Here is an 18,757-nt window from a genome sequence, read left to right as displayed (position 1 = left end):
TCCTGTGAGCATTTGGAGAACTATAACAAGGACAGTGCACCCACTGCTTTGGTGGTAGGTGGGCTGTGGAGTGAGAGAGAATCTTACATCAAAGGAATAGTTGCTCAACTTTGAGGGCCAAATCCAATTTTTAAAATTGATAGCTAGACAAAAGACCTGAAGCCTGGCTTTATTGGAAAAGAATGCAGAGTGAGAGAAAGAACTCTAAGAGTGCCACTGAAGTAGAAAATAAAGAACAAGCTGAGAGCCCAGCTAGCGTGGCTCAGTGGTTGAGTGTCAACCCATGTATCAAGAGGTCACCAGTTTTATTCCTGGTCAGGGCCCATGCCTGGGTTGCAGGCTCATTCCTCAGTAAGGAGACTGTGGAAGGCAGCTGATCGATGTTTCTATCTCTCTCTCCCTCTCCCTTTCTCTCTTTCTAAAATCAATAAAAACATATATATTTTTTAAAAGCTGAGAGAAAAATTCAAATAAGTTTGAGCGAATCTGAGCATGTGGAAGCTGGTTCCCCAATTATCCTGGCACAGTCTGGGAGTCTAAAATTCTCTCAGAAAAATACTTCATTTGGTGTAATGGCAGGTCCTACAGGATGGAATGACCATAAAGCAGCATGTATCAACCTTGGCACCATCGATATATTTATCACATAACTCATGTAGGGTGCAGTCCTGTACATTTAATATGGTTAACAGTACACTTGACTTCCACCAGTAGCACCCCACTCTAAATATGACCTCCATAAATGTCTCTGATATGGTCAAATATTGCCTGGTGGGCAAAATCACCTTTGGTTGAAAATAACTGCACTTAATTAAAGATGACTGCATGACTCAGTGTTTGAGCATGGACCTATGAACCAAGTGCTCATGGTTCAATTTCCAGTCAGGGCACATGCCCAGGTTACAGGCTCCATCCCCCTGGTTTTAGAAGCTCATGCAGGAGGTAGCCAATTAATGATTCTCTCTCATCACTGATGTTTCTATCTCTCTCTCCCTCTCTCTTCCTCTCTGAAATCAATAAAAAATATATTTTTAAAAAACAGTCACTATGAATAATTTTAAAAGGGAGTTAATTTGAATTATAGATGTAGTTTTTAGGAGGACTGAGGATTTCAGTGAAGCAGATTACACAAAATTACTATAACTTGTGTGGAAAATATGTCACAAATGTTAGAGTTAGTATGAAGAAAGAATTTTGGAATTAATTTTGGAAAAAGATAAAATGTTTGGTTAGGAAACCTGAAAAAGGGTCAAAGTTGTATGGAAAAAAAAAATGCCTAAAACAAACTTAGCCAACTAAAATTTTACTCTACTTTAATATCAACTTGCTCAATAGAACTTATTGGCAGAATTTGCTGTTCCAAAGAAGAAGTTCATTGAATTGGATAGATATGATGAAGAAAATTGAATGCTTAAAGCATGTTGCCTTAGATTGTGTTCCCTGGACTCAGATGCAAATGGTGTAGTGGGAGTGCTCCAGAGAGATATGCTGAGAAGAAAGTGAGGGAATGTATCCATCAGGGTTTAACTAGGAAAACAGATGAAGTAAGAGGAATATATTTTTTGGAAGGAATCAGCTTAATCTATTATGAGAGCTGACTGGCTAGTCAAATCTGAAAGCCACAGACCAGGCCATCAGGAAGGGCAAGCTGGTCCTCTCAGTACAGGCAGAATTTTTTCTTTATCACCTCTGCTCTGAACACCTTTCAACTAATTGAATCAGACCCAACCAGATTATCTAATCATTCCTCACTTAAACTCAACTGATAATGAGTTTAATCATCAGTGGTTCTTAACCTTTCTAATGCCGAGACCCTTTAATACAGTTCCTCATGTTGTGGTGACCCCCAACCATAAAATTATTTTTGTTGCTACTTCATAACTGTAATTTTGCTAGTTATGAATGAATCGTAATGTAAATATCTGTTTTCCGATGGTCTTAGGTGACCCTGCTAGCGGTTCTCAACCTGTGGGTCATAACCCACAGGCTGAGAACCGCTGCTGTAGAGCGGTTCTAGATTAGTGCTTGAATGATTAACTTGTGACAATAGCTTAGCCAAGCTGACACATAAAACTGACCATCACAAGAAGGTAGGCTTGAATTGGACACACTCAACCTGTAGTTGCAATGAAGGCCACAGCCCCTCCTCCGGTTGTTGAACTGACAATATAGAGTTGTCCCAATTGAGGTTGGACTATATCCCCATATCAGTCAAGTGATGTGGTGCTCCTGATGGAGGATAATTCCAATTGAGGAATTGTCTGTTAATTTATAGACCCTAAAAAAGAGATTTGAGTGGAGGACCACAGTATACTACTGCACAAATGTTAATTTAAACTGCTGGTGTGCCTGGACAGGTGTTGGTCAGTGGTTAGAGCATTGACCTGTGCACCTAAGAGTTGTCAAGGGCATATACCTAGCTTACACTTCAATCCCCTGTTGGGGCGCATGCAGGAGGCAGCCAATCTCTCTCTCTCTCTCTCTCTCTCTCTTTCTCTCTCTCTCTCTCTCTCTCTCTCCCCGCCATCCTCCTTCCACTCTCTCTAAAAATCAATGGAAAATTTTTCTCTGGTGAGGATTAACAAAAATAAAACAAACAAAAAACTACTGGTGTTATTCAAAAAATATTTTATTTTAAAGTAATCAAAAATAAATATCATTACTAGGTGTACCAGTTAATAATGCGGATTTTGTAATCAAAGAAAACACGATAATTTCAAGAGAAACATCAAAAGTGCTTTATTCAAAGTAATGTCCATTGCTAGCTGCACATTTCCCCCATCTTTCAGGTAATTTGTGGATACCGTCCCAATAGAACTTTTCTTGTTTTGAGGCAGACCATTCAGAGACCCAGTTTTCCACTTCTTCGTATATTTTGAAGTGCTGCTCAGAAAGTGTGTGTGCTATCGATCGAACAAGTGGTAATCTGAAGGAGCAAGTTCTGGTGAATACAGCAAGTGGGTTAATACTTCCCAGGCAAGATCTTTTAACGTGTCTTTAACTGGTTTTGAAGTGTGTGATGGTGCATCATCATGAAGCAAAATTACTTTGCCCATGTCTTCTGGCCCATTCTGGTTATTTTACTATCAAAGCATGGTTCAAATTGATTATTTGTTGTTGGTAGCGATCAGTATTAACGGTTTCACCTGGTTTTAGAACCTTATAATACACCACACCTTCCTGGTCCCACCAAACACAGAGCATTGTCTTCTTTCGGAAGCGATTTGGGCTTGTAGTCGATGTTGATGGTTGACCTGGATCAACCCATGATTTTGTACATTTGGGATTCTCAAAATAAGACCACTTTTCATCACCAGTCACAATTCCATGCAAAAAAGACTTTCTTTCATGCCATTGAAGCAACATTTTACTGATGACTTTTCTGTTTTCCATTTGTCATTTGTTCAGTTGATGTGGCACCCAGTTTCCTTCCTTTGAAATCTTTCCCATTGCTTGTAAACGATCGGAAATTGTTTGCTGAGCAGCGTTTAATCTTTCTGCAAGTTGTTTTTTGAGTTTGACACACATCTTCATCCGATAATGCTTGTAATTGGTCTGCAAACTTTTTTGGCTGACCTGGACATTCTTTGTCTTTCACATTGAAATCATCACTTTTAAAGCGTTTAAACCAGCGTTCACAAGTATCGTGAGATGGAGCATGTTCACCATAAGCTTCCCAAAGTATTCAGCAGCACTTTTCTTCAAAATAATGTAATGAATTATAACTTCCCGCAAATGCTTTTTTTTTTTTTTTGGCATGAAATTCGACATTTTTAAGTGTAAAAATATCTATGCTATTAACACCTTCAGCAAATTTGACATATGAAGTTTGAAAGCTTGTTGTTAATATAACAAAATAGCATACATATCAAATTGCATATATAGCAACATATGTGTAACTCCATCTATTGAAAAAAATCTACATTATTAACCAGTACACCTAGTATACTAGAGGCCCAGTGCACAAAATTTGTGTACTCCAGGGGAGGGGTGGGTTCCCTCAGCCCGACCTGCGCCCTCTTGCAGCCTGCAGTCGGACATCCTTAGCCCTGCTGTGGAGGCGGGAGAGGCTCCTGCCACTGCCTCTGTGCTCACCAGCTGTGAGCCTGGCTTCTGGCTAAGCAGCACTCCTGCTGTGGGAGAGCACTGACCACTGGGGGGCAGCTCCTGCATTGAGCATCTTCCCCCTGGTGGTCAATGCACATCATAGTGACTGTTCATTCTGCAGTTCAGTCGATTTGCATATTAGCCTTTTATTATATAAGATAGGCTGATCTTCATTGCATTATTTGTAGGCTTTGTCCCTAGTGTGGCTTGAATAAATCTTAATTCAAATCAACACACACAAACAGCACAGCCCATGATTGTAATGCTGACTAACCATAATTTCCACCAGATTTTCTATCAGTTTCCCCGTGTGGTCCCTCATTGGCTCATGCTGAAGTTTACAGACAGCTGTTGAAGGAATGCCCTTATAAGAATTAAGATGTGTGAATTTCAACTTTGGAAGCAGCAATACAAAAAATAGAGATTTTTTCATTCATTGTCACCCTTTCACTATTTCAAAGGCTCAAATAAACTCTCAGAATTTCCAATTCTGAAATGCCAGAGAGATGGTAGGCTCTTTATCTTTAGATAAATAGTTTGCTCTTGGCTCTAGCATACCAGAATCATTTGTTGTAATCTATATTCAAATAAAAGGCAGATTTATCTTCCCATTCTTTATGACTTGATTATTCTGACTCACCCAGCCACTGCTGCTCCTCATCAACTTTGATGTCTTTGATGCTATTGCAGATGAATCTCAGAAAAGTAGATGAGAACTTCATGTTCATGTTGAGGAAAATCAACAAAGCAATTCATTAGTAAATGACTTCACTCATCTGAGCTGAATCTCTCAAAAGATGGGTGATTCATGACTTTGATTATGGTGTGTTTTTTCTTAAAAATCAGATCTGAAAGTATTCAACAATAACAGAAATAACTACAAACATTTAACTATCTTAATAACCTATTAATTCACTAGTTTTTTTTCTTTCTAACCACATTATTATTTTAAAAGTGGCTTAATTTAAATCATAAACTATGTTAAAAATATTTCACAGGTAGTAAATTTTCTTAAGAAAAAGAAGTGTATTTATAAACATATGTTCAAGGATGTTCATACACAATGAGAATAAAACTGTAATGCTCAATTCTAACCCTCCAGTCTTTGAACCATGTCAAATTTTAAAAAGTAACAAAAAGTCATTTAAAACCTTGTAATCTCCTTTATTGTTCCCAAACAGTCCAAATCTCTCCAGATTTTCTCACCTTTAACCAGAACATACTTTGCTGCACTGCATCACAGTTATAGTCCAGTATTTTATCTAGGTCCCATCATTTATTCTCTCCTGTCATTCCCAACCATACATGGTTTAGCCCTTATAGTTCATAGTCGTATTTCCAGCCTTTCTCAGTCCACTGAATGACATTGCACTTTCCTTATGGCTCTTTTCTTCCCCAAAGATTATGAAAGTCAGGTTATGGGGAAGAGGGATAAGTTGTCACATGTTTTCATTTTTATGTTATGAGATAAATCCTATATCTATCTAGCTAGCTGCCTACCTACCTATCATTGTATAAATTGGTCAATAACAGATGAAAATGAAGAGATTATTTAATCTATATAAGCCAACTTTATTCAGACATGTAAGTCATTTAAGGAGAATTTTGTTAGTGCCCATGATATTGGTAAAGGAAAAACAATACAAGCTAATGGGTATTTTAAGGATTTTCATAATATTACAATTATTGTAAAAACATTGAGTCATCATTTATAAATAGTTTTCCTATGTATATTTTTTTATTTTCTAAGTTTTCTAATTTGAGTTTGCATTGAACAGGGGAAAATATAAAAATTGATCTCATTCAAATTAAATAGATCCTATTCCAGAAAACAAAAGGAAATAAATAACTAAAATTAATTAATGCCAAGATGTTTTTAAGTTGCTCAACATTTCTTATCTCCTTAAACAATTATCATATATTCCAAAATCTTTAATTTAATCACTTTCTGAAAAATATTGTTACAAAGTATTAATTCTATAGTTTCAGTCTTTAAAATTGTATGTTACCATAACCATCATTCTTACTCTGCTAGACTCTAAACTCAGATAAGGCATGTATGATTATGTTGCTGGGGCTGACCAGCAGACCCTAAGCTACGGATGAATGGATTACTCTGACACAACTGTTTGCTGTGAAAGAGAGGGCTAATGGGCTGCCTGACTAAAGGAACCAGGCAGCCTCAATTGCCTTCCCTGTTAGGCTTTTATTGTAGCAGCATCTTAAAATAAAGTTTTATCTTTTAGATACAATCATTAGGGTAAGTAATATTGGGAGGACACAGGTGTTTGTAACGTCCTTTAAGCAAGAACAACAAAGATTAAGTATTCCAGTAAACACCTGAGGGTCTGCACATGCACAGACTTGTTTGGAAAGGTCAAGGAATAATTAGGGGCTCCACCTTCAGCGCTCCCCTAAGTCGGAATTCTGATAAACAGAGCAGGTGGCCTACCACACACTTTCCTTTTCTAAGAATGTCCTCCTTACAAACTTTCCAACCAAGTCTCATGTGCTGCCCAACATTATATGACAGCCAGAAGAGACACTATATATCTACCTCTATCATCTATCTATCTATCTATCATCTAACTATCTATCTATCTATCTATCTATCTATCTTTCTATCTATCTATCTTTCTATCATCTATCTATCTGATTTTTTCTAGCTTAGCTTGTTTTCCAGGCTGCACCTCACCTGGGGCCTGCAAGGGGGTAAAAGCTTGTTACCAGGTGTGCAGGTGAGAGAGAGAGATGAGAGAAGGGGAGGGGGAGGGGAGGGAGGGGGAGGGGAAGGGGGAGGGAGGTTTCTTTGTTAGGCTGATTATATTTTCTCAGGCTTGAGATGGACCAGGCTTTTTCTTCCAACTTCCCAAGCCTTTGTGGGCGTATGATGGCTCTACCCTTACCTAATCTATTTCCTAGACCTTGATCTACCTGGACTAATAGTATCTGCTTGGCTATTAAAAAAATAGGTAAGACTTTGCAAACTCAGAAGACTGATTGTGAACATAACATTATGGTTGAATGCTTACTCAATTATAAAACTGTTTTCTTTTTCCAACTTGGAGCGAGGTTCCCACAAAAGGTAGGGTCTACCCTTCCACAGAAACTAAAAGTTAGGAGCACTGTCTTCATTGAAGATTTCATTACAGAAGTCCTCGAGAAAGATATTCCTGAGCTGTAAAGCTGGCAAAAGGCTTATTTGAACCTTAAAAGTATTTATATACATTTCAAAGAGGCAAAGGAAGATCACTAATGTAAATGTAAGAAAAGAAAGGTAGGAGAATTTCTTCCCTATTCTCAACAGGGAAAAATTGAGCCTCTTATTTTAAAATCACATTTGCCCATACAACACACACACATACACTCACTTACTCACTCACTCACTCACTCACTTACCACCACATCACACCACATCACATAATAATTCAGCATATGGGGGGTAGACCAAATATAGGAAATAGCAGAATAGCACACAAATATGTTAGTTGGTTCTATTTGGTCTTGCCACCCTTTGAAGCTTTTGTAAATTTCCTTCCAAAGGTTCCACACGCACAACTGAACTAAAGTCTCTTAGATAGCTTGCACTGATAACTTCTAGTTACGGGACTGCAAAGATTAAAGAGGACTCTGTAGTGAGACCAGGACTTTTGACACTGACCTCTGATTATTGATTGCTCCCTACAGAGACTCATTCAAATTTTATGCTCAGCAAGACATTTCAGCTATTGTATAAGATCTATTTTATGTTATGGAAGAGATCTCACCAAAGCAACAAGAAAGTGGCTGATATGCAGAGTAGTCTCAGCACTTAATTTGTTCTCCAATAATTTGTATATCCCCCAAGGAAAAAGAAATTAAAGAAATTTCCGCTAGAACTTTTTTTTTTTAATGGAAGCTTTCTGCATATTCCACTCCAGTTTTAGTCTCAACTATTTCCTCTATAGACACCTGACAGTTTTGAGCTGGCTGTTCTTTGGTCTGTGTCTGGAGAGTTCTAAATGCATTTCTTTTTTTAGACCTCCTGCCTGAGTCCTACTGCTAACACATTTGGTTATTAAGCAATAACTCTCGATTGATTCTGTTTATTCCAATATTTTAATTTCCAACTTCTGTAAGAAATTTTCCTCCATACCTTGTGATTTGATTTCATGTTTTATTAAAATATCTCAGATTATTTATTTTACTATTCTTTGTGTTTTATTATTAAATCTTTATCTCATTATGTCATTAGAGTTCTGAATTATTTGCATTATCCCAAAATACAATACTTATAATTTGCAATGAGAAAATAGATCAAGACTGGTGTGTAGTTTTATAAGAGTTGGGAAGAGGAGCAAGATAAAACATATTACATATCTCTGATTTTATGGCCACACTGGGCTTGAGCATGCCATAGCTCATAAGGTAAATCCATCTCTCTTCATCCTTCCAAAACATGAGAAAACTCTGCTTAGAAGTTAAAGATGACTTACAGATAGAGAAGTGAGAAGAAAAACCATACTTTCAATAAATACAAAGCTTTGAAACTAGTAGACCACAATTTATTTATGACACTGTGCATTAATTTCACAACATTCAATTCAAATCACATTTTGTCACATTAATCTACTTTGAATACTCAAATAATAGACCACAGAAGTATTCCAATGCATTACAATATAAAAGCCAAATATTTGACTCAGTTATTACTTTAAAAACATAATTTAATGCTCCATAGTATATATTTGTGGAGTTTAGGAGAAAGGGCCTTACTGCATATTTGTGAATGATTTAAATTAATGAAGACATATGATTCTGTTAAAAAGAATAAATGTTATTCAGTGTAAAATTAAATTCTTAATATTTTTTTATCTGAAACATTGCTATCGGTTTTATCCTTAATATAAAAGTAATGATTTTGGGCCTTTCTAAATTTCCTCTCGTTCCCTTTGGCTTCTCTCTTACAAATACCTGCAGATGGGTATCAGGCCACTGCTTATTTGGTCAGTCAAGCTGAATACATTTATTTTCTGTAAGTAAAACTCCAGGGACTCCAAATCAGCACAGGTAAAAAAAATAACTATTTTCAGAAGAATATACAACATACATTTAGAATATCATAAAAAGAAACACCTGCTATTATTTTGATATAGCAATGAAAGTTAACATCATCGAGTTTTTAATGAATGAATGTCAAATGTCATTTAGAGCTTTACATTTCATTCAGTTTTTTCCTACTCCACACAAGTTCCCTCAAATTTTACACAACATTAAAACAAAGTAAAAATAATAATCAAAATAGAGATTTAAGCATTTTGTACATTATCAGACATAGCAGCTGAGTTAAATAACAGGGTAAAGTGCAATCATAACCTTTTACTTTTCATAAGTAAAAATCAAACCCGCTGAATTTAATTTTAAGGGACAGTCTGGCTTCAGTTGATAATGTGTAAGCCATAGTCCTGAGCTTCAAAATCATTATTGATTGTCAGAAGGGTTGAATTAATCTGACTCCACTGCAATCTGGTTCAAAGATGGTTAGATAAGATAACAGATTTATAAACTCACCAGACTGGAAAGTTATTATAAGGTCATCTAGGCTGTCAAATTCTTCTTTATGCCTTCTGCAACAATTATATGCAGAGGTCACAGATATGTATTATTGGGCACTAAGTAGTGACACATAAAATATGACAAATTATCTACAGCTTCAAAATTTTTAAATTCATTTGTCATGTCTTGTTTGACAAACATTTAATAATATTGCTGGACAATAAGAAATGATAGGTATTATTTATTTTTTATACATGATGAATGGATAACCAGGAAGTTAATTGGACAGTACTATTGTTAATCAGAAATGTGTCAGTAAAACTAGAATTAGATTCTTTAATCTTACTTGAATAAATTTCACTTACAAGTTAATTCATTAACTATTTACCTTCCAACTTCAAATCTTAGAAGCAAAGTACTTTCTCAAGAAAATTTTAAGCCCTAACATACATTAAGACTGATAATTTTTATAGGATCTTATTGCATTGTTAATAACTGGCAGGCATGTATCCCAGATATGAATTAATATTTACTATATGATTTGTTGTTTGATGTCCTCCTATTGAAATCTCTAAAAGCAGTTCCATTGCTGTCTTAGTAACACTTATATCTCAGGTATTTTGTACCAAAGATTTAATTTAAAAAATTGGTTAAGAAATTTGTTATATTAAGCTTCTTGCCTCTGTAACTATCTTGTAGAATATCTAGTGTAAAAAATACTAAGTTGGAGGTAAACAATTTTACATGTTACTCTGAACTACAATTCACCTCATACCTCATTGTTTCAGTTCATGTAGAATTGACACACTAGTATGCTGGAAACATTTGAAATGGCCATTTTTTAAAATCAAATTGAACTTTTCATTTTTCTCCCCAAAGATGAGCATAGCTGTGTAAAAATCATTAGCCATCACCACTTATATATTTATTAGTATATATCAATGCCAAGTGCCTCAGAGTAGACCATCTTTGTTCAAGGGAGAATTACTTGAGTAGACTCTTAATTACATCAATGTAAAGTAAATAGTCACCTGTTATCTTCGGGGGTGGGACTAAATGATGCTTTTATTTTCTGATTTGATGAGATACAAGATTCTTGCTGTGTTGAAAACAGAAGTTTTGTTTTGCTTGTTTCTGCATATTACTGATATAGGGAAATGAGCATTACTTAAAAGTGAGTTCCACAAACTTTTGGGAAAAATACAAGAAGAAGAGGATGAGATAATTTAGATGTTAAATTTCTAAAATGTTTCTGATCAACTCCTGCATTCCTGGTAATACAATGTTTTGTTTTTTTAAAATTCCATAGTACATATACATGGTTTTAATTTGTTCAATGGTTAAACTAAGATGAAATCATAGAATTTAAAGCATTATCACTTTACTTATGAATAAATTAAATGCATGAAAAATGACAGTAACTTTCTTTAAAATGACCGCTAATGGAAGACTAGTGTTATTGTCACAGATACCAGTCACCAAACATGTGATATTTTTCAGGAACATTCAGCTTCAACAATATTCTATTTCTTCTTTCACCTGTTAATATAATTCTTTATTTCTCTCTCCTTCTTTCTCTCTTTTCCTCAATCCTTTTTTCTCATCTGAGTTATATCCTGTTGTGTATGACGTACTGAAATAAAGTTGTATATAGCAGTTTTAATCAAACTAGAATACTCATCATTCCTTTTGATAATGTTGTAAACCACACTACATGTTGGCAGTTCTTTTTATATTTTCCTTCCCAGTTAAATAGTCAGTACTCAAATAAATCTTTAAAACTGAGTGTCAAGTAAGGGAAAATATCTTTATGGGTAGATAACATCTTTGAATTTGGGCATTGTTATTTCACTGAAGTTGATTTTGATCCAGCATTGGCATCATTTGAGGCTGCTTTGAATCAATAGAACAATCATGTTGAGAATGCAGAAACATTTAGAAATTCAGTACATATTACTGAAAACTTAGTTTTGGGCAAAATTGTATTATGACTAATTACCTCAGGACTCAACCTACTTATTAAATTATATGAAAATAATAATCTTACCTAATAAAAGAGAAACATGCAAATTAACCATCACTCTGCTACGCCCACAGACAATCAGAGTGAGTATGCAAATTAACCCAACAAAGATGGAGGTTAATTTGCATATGCAGGCGCGGAGCAGCCGGGAGGCGGTGAGCCTGCTATGAGGGGGAGGGGGCGGAGGGAACTACTGGAGCCATGCTCCGGACAGAAGCGAGGACTTACTGGCTCCCCTGGACTTGCCGGCTCTGGGCGGCCCGGGAGTGGGGACTTGCCAGCTCCCAGTCGGGCAGGGGAGCTGGGACTTGCTGGCTCCCAGGCAGCTGGGAGTGAAGCCAGGGGAAAGAAGGCCTATTCTTGTACGGATATCATGCAACGGGCCTCTAGTCATTGATAAAAGGGATTTTTGACTTGAGAAGCCACCATTTAGGCTATCTTCTGAAATAAATTTTTAACTGAGTGACATATGGCCAAAGAACAAAACCATGTAATGCTATTTGAAGCAACATATCAAGCTAATATTCCCAAATCAATATTGATATTAAACATTAAATATATGATTTCAAAGCAACCAAGTAGTTTCCACAAACTGAAAGAACCCACTATTTTGGAAATTGTTTATTCATTTAAAAAATGAATAAGACTGGCCCAGCTGGTGTGGCTCAGTGGTTGAGCATCAACCCATGCACCAAGAGGTATTCAGTTTGATTCCTGTCAGGGCACATGCCTGGGTTGTAGGCTCAATCCCCAGTACAGGGCATTCAGGAGGCAGCTGATTGATTGATGTTTCTCTTTCAACAATGCTTCTATATCTCTATCCCTCTCCCTTCCTCTCTCTCTAAAATCAATAACATATTTATTAAAACGAATAAGACCGGTAAGTATAACTATGGATTCTAACCTAACCCACATCACATTAGAAATTCTTGTACTAAGAATTTTCTTGTACTTTTTAGAAGCATGGCACACATTGAAATCAGACTATAAACATCTTTCCTGTCTTCACTATTTGTGTTCAATAACTCTAACAGGACATAAGTGATATATTAAAACTTCTTCCAAAGACATTTTTTAAAATTTCTTTTACTTTCTAAGTGTTAGGTGTGTGTGTGTGTGTGTGTGTGCGCGCGTGTGTGGTGGTGGTGATAAACATATATCTTACAGGTGTCCCTCATTTCCTCCCACCTTTGCCCCCTCCACCCACCCCCTGTAATACCCTCAACAATAAAATAAATTTTAAAAATTCATCTTATAAAATTTATCAACTTAAGCATTTTAAGTGTATAGTACAGTGGTATAACTACATACACTTTGTTGTGCAACAGATCTCTCAAACTTTTTCATCTTGCAAAACAAACTTTAAACCCATGAACAACTCCCCTTCACCCCTCTCCTTAGCCCCTGGAGACTGTTATTCTATATTCTAAGAATGTGACTATTTCTGATACCTTACATAAGTGGAATCATGCAGTATTTGTCGTTTAGTGACTGACATATTTCACTTAGCATAACGCCTTCAGTTTTCATCAATGTCATAGCACGTGACAAGATTTCCGAAATAGAATTGAGAATGTCATAATGACTTTGGTGTGTTTGTTAAAAAGTTATTTAAGCAATTTTGAATTTTTTTTTTTTTTAGCTTTTAAAGCAAAAAACAAAAACCAAAACAAAAAAACACTTCCTTGTAAATGCTACCTATAAAGAAACCCATTATATAAAGTTGATGGTAATGATGATTTAAGTAAAACTGTATTATGCACATTTTTATTTTATAATATTTTAAACAGTTAATGACTATAATTAGTCACTAACATGATTTTCACAGCATCATGACACAGCATGCTGTGAATGCACTGTTCATATGAGTTTTATCTCCTGTTGTGTGCACAGATCGAGCAGGTGCTCTCAAACTTTTACTTGAGTGCAGATCACATGCAATATAACATACATTTGCTTGTATAGAAAAGAGTGTAATTATCTTTTTCTTAATAGGTAAAATATTTATATAAAATAGTTGCATTATGAAGAAATTATGTCTGGAAAAAGTATATTATAGTATTTATAAATAATTAAGGAATCTCATCAATACCTAAAAAAGTAGTGAATGATTAATAAAAGTTTGTGGAGTGCTGGGGCTCGATTTTTCCCATATGGAACAAAAGAGACCAATATCAAACTTATCCTTATTTCTAGCCAAGGTAGATAGCAGTACCATTTATTTTGTAAGAATAAAGAAACTTAGAAGGTATTCATTTTTTACTAGTAAAGAGGATGATAACTTCAGTTTAGAAAATGTGGGGGTTTGGAAATCTATGAGTCATCCAAGTAGAAATGTTCAGCTAAAGTTGTACATAGGGATCCAGATTTCAAGTGAGTTCTGGACTTAGAAATATTGATTTGGGAGCCATTGGCATACAAAGGAAAAAAAAAAATCTCCATAAGGAGAAGAATTGAGAGTCCAGTTGTCTATGGAGTGAGCCTAGTTCTTAATTACAGGTAATTTATAGTCTCATCAAATGATCCAAGAGTAATTAAGAATTTACTATGTATTTAAAAAAAACAGATCAATTCAAAGTTTTTCAAAACTCCTATAGAGCCATTGGAAAGTAGCTTGAAAGAAACTTATCTTATAAAATGAGCTAAAAGTGATCCTTTCCATGATAGCTCCAATAATCTTTCTAAACACATTTTTACTTGAAATAATTCAGTATCTCTCCACTATGTACACAATGTACATATGCCCCCAAATCCTATGTATATGTCACTCTTATATTTTCTCCCTGTATTGTAAATACATTTTCTGCCTTCACTAATTGTGAGATATTTGAAAGCAGAGACAAAGATTTATTCCTAAGAGTGGCATGTGGAAGAAATGTCATTGACTTTATTCATAGTGATACTTTTATTTGAAGCCCTGGAATTGTGACTGACATTTAACAAATATTTACTGACTTAGAAATTGAATTCAAGTGAAACCTTTTCTCACTACGTGTTTGGAAGGCCTATTGCTTCCACCACCACCACCACCACCACCACCACCACCACCACACAACCACACTGCTATTTTTCCTGGTCTCTCAAATAATAAGTAATCATAATTTCTCCATTTGGTCAGTCTTCCCTGTTATGAAAATTCTTCTTCATTTGCAAGGACAGAGATTTACTCAATTGCATAGTGTAAGGTAGAGTTCCTTTCTCTTTTTTTTTTCTTTTTTTTTTTTTTTCATGCTTTGATTTGAGAGTCACCTGGTCCCAGAGACATGACCTCATTTAGTGTAACCATCTCCTCTCACAACTGGGGATTTTAGTTCTTTTGTAGATGTTTATTCTAGTCTTCCCAATTTAAAAAATGTCTTTGACCGAAACTTAAAGTAAATTTTAAGATGAATGCTTTTGCTCTTTCTATATGATCTTTAAGTAAGATAGCATTTGTCCCAGCAATGGTCCCAGACTTTCTGGTTCTTTTTTTTTTTTTTTTTTCCACTAAAAATGCTTCATTAAAAAAAGGGTACTTTTTAAAGGATTTTAACATTTACTGTACTCCTTTGTCATTCTAGGTTCAGATTTTATGAATCTATTCTTACAGTACATATTATTAATTTGATCTTAGGGATACATCACAACTTATGATGTCTTATATACATCTCTTTAAAACTGGGCTTATGAGAGAATAATTTTTGCATGTACATGAGTTTCTTTAGGTTCTTACTGTATTTTGTTCCTGTTTTGGTTTCTATTGTGTATTTTTGTTTATTTCTTTAGTTAATAAGATTGGATAAATCAGATACAATAACAATAAAGTCCCAGTACCCTAAATTCTAATAGTAACCCAAGCTTCTGCAAACGTCCAAATCTAAACTTGGTATTTGTGTATATTTTACCCCTGTAAAAGCTTAAATGTGAACATTTTGAAGCACTTGCCCTTAGTTTCTCATTTTGAATGATACTGTTAGAAAAGGTTATTTAAAAGATTTTTAGACACCTGCAATGCAATTTGTTTGAGGGTTATTACAATAGCTGATTTAAATACCAATTTTGTCAATTTGAAGAATTGAATTCCCACAGTATATCAAAATTGACTTCTGGTTGTTAATAAGATGACAAACTAATGTGGACTGTTGACTCCCTATCTCAAATGTAACCCTAGAGACATTGTAGGAGGGAGACTGACAGAGTTGATATGCTTATATAAAATTTCTGTAAAGGTACTAAGAAAATAGAAATCTCACAGATATAGAAAATGGCATTTCTGAGCATGAAGGACCCAGTGTTACACTCTGGGGATAAGTGGGAAGAGCTTATCTGTTGTGCAAATTTAGGGCCCTCACATTACAAGAATTTCCTCATTTCTCACCCTGTCACCACTGAGAGGAAAAACAATGGAACAGGAAGCTCTCTGAAGGATGGAACCAGTGGGGACTCTAACATTAAGGTATGAGGATCATATAACAAAAAGGACAGCACTGAGCCTGCCCCTAACAGTACTTCCTGAGCCCATCATGGTGGGACAATACAACCAAAGGAAAAATCTGTACTGGAAGAAGCCGGAGCTCCCTGCCTGGCAGAATCCCCTAAGGGAGTCAAAAGGGTATGAAGCATTTCTAGATGTGAGCATGTGAGAGAAGCTCTCAGAACTGAGCTGTATCCTGCCTCATCCCTCTACCTCTTCAGAATGTTTCCTGAGTCACAAATTAATATGAGAGAAAAAAGTGAATAAAAATTTCCAGGGAATAGAGGAGTTTTAAATACTGGTTTAAAAAAAATGGTGCCATAAAATACAATGACTAAGAATATGTACTAAGAAGAGTATCATAGTTCATTAATGTATTTGAAAGCTTTAGCACATTTTTCTTAAAAAATTATAGATTTGGCAGGCAAAATGTTAGTAAAGTTATTGAATATTTGAATAATATAATGATTAGCTAGAATGAATACATATACTGGGTGGGACAAAAATAGGTTTACAGTTGTTTGTTAGAAATTTATACAATAATCTATATATATAAAAGCATAAGGAACCAAACGACCAAACAACCGGTCAACCGGTTGCTATGATGTGCACTGACCACCAGGGGGCAGACGCTCAATGCAGGAGCTGCCCCCTGGTGGTCAGTGCGCTCCCACAGCAGGAGTGCCACTCAGCTCACTGATGGGCGCCAGAGGCCGGACTCACGGCTGGCAAGTGCAGCTGCAGTGGCACCAGCCTCTCCCGCCTCCACAACAGTGCTACTGAGCAGCGGTGGTGTCAGGCACAGTGGGCCAGGATGAGTGGGAACAGCAATGCACCCAGCCTGGGTTTGGGCTTCTCCCCAGCTGCCTGCTGCTTCGCACACTACTACATCCCTCGGGGGATGTTGGACTGCCTGTTTCGGCCCGATACCCACAGGGCCAAAACTGGCAGTCCAACATCCCCCCAGGGGTCCCAGATTGTGAGAGGGCTCAGGCTGAGGGAACCCACTGGTGCACAAATCCATGCACCGGGCCTCTAGTTAATTAATAATAATACAAAATTAAACTCTGTGTTTCAAGTATAGGGGGTATATTTACACTAACAACATGAGTATACTTGTTGATCACATTTGAAATATGACAAAATTAAACAAATATGAGATCACAATGATAACCTAAAGAATTCTTAAGTAAAGTCCTAAAAAACAATATCAGATAATGTTTTATGACCAAATATAAAATACTAGATGTGCATAAGAAAGGACAAATTAAAAACTAACCATCATAAAACTATCCTAATATATAAAAACCATGGGTTGTAATGACCAGTAACAACCAAGGCTCGACCAACCGGAAGTCAGACCTGCAGTCAGTGCTATGTTGCCATGGCAACCCAGCGCTGACCGCTTCTGCTACAGGGTGGTGCCCCAGAACCAAATCTGGGTGAAGTGTGAGGAGCAAATGGCTGCCTAGGAGGCAGAGCTGTTGATGCTGACTGGCATTACAAACTGATCAATCTGAACCAAATCTGTGTCAACTGTGAGGAGCCAATGGCTGCCTAGGAGGTGGAGCTTTTGATGCTGACTGGCATAGAAACCAACCAATCAGAATCAAATTGGCCGGCAGAGGAGGGCAATTGGAGGCAAGGTCAGGCCTGCAGGTGAGGGCAGTTGGGGGCGAGATCAGGCCGGCAGGGTAGGGCAGTTAGGGGCGATCAGGCAGGCAGAGACAGGGGCAAACAGGCAGGCAGACAGAGGGTTTAGGGGCAATCAGGCATGCAGGCAGAGGCAGTTAGGGGCGATCAGGCAGGCAAGCAGGTGAGCAGTAAGGTGCCAGCAGTCCCAGATTGCAAGAGGGATGTCCGACTGCTGGTTTAGGCCCGATCCTACAGGGATTGGACATCCCCCACTGGGTTCCTGATTGGAGAGGATGCAGGCTGGCTGAGGGAGCCCCCACTTCTGTGAACAAATTTTGTGCACTGAGCTACTAGTGTATCTATAAAAATATAAAATAAAATTGAAGGATTTTTTGAATTAAAGAGAAAAACCAGAAAGCAAAATTTAGACCTAAAACAGAGGTTCAACTCAGTCTGTAAAGAAATATCAAGTGATTCACTTTATTTGACCTTTGAACAGAATTTACTATCATTGAGCATTTCCTTTTTCTTGAAACACAACCATTTCTTTGGCATCTGTGACAATAGCTCTGTCTATTTTTCTGGCATATTTTCTCAGGTTCCTTGCAAATGAACCTTAGTCCTCGTGTTAAATGTCTTAATTCTTCAATATCAGCCTTCAACCCTATTCTCTACTTTTTCTCATCTATACACGTACTCATCCATTCATCACCTTTAATGATCAGGTACTTACACAGTACTTCCAAGTACTACATCTCTCTTTTGAGTGTCAAACCTCTACATCCACTTAACAATTTGACATCTCCATAGGCAGATCAGACTAAAGACTCCAGAGTATCCTTGTGACTTTTACCCCTTAACTAGAGATCCAATGCACAAAATTCTCCAAGAGTAGGCCTTCCTTCCCCTGGCTGCTGGCACCGACTTCCCTCCAGCTGCTGGCAGGCACCCAGGCCTCAGGTTTCTCTTGCAACCCTGGGTTCATCCAGAAGGCCGTCTGGTCT

Source organism: Plecotus auritus (assembly GCF_963455305.1).
Source record: "Plecotus auritus genome assembly, chromosome: 3".
Classification (NCBI taxonomy): domain Eukaryota; kingdom Metazoa; phylum Chordata; class Mammalia; order Chiroptera; family Vespertilionidae; genus Plecotus; species Plecotus auritus.
The sequence above is the reverse complement of the archived record's forward strand: the minus strand, read 5'-3'. Positions refer to the sequence as shown.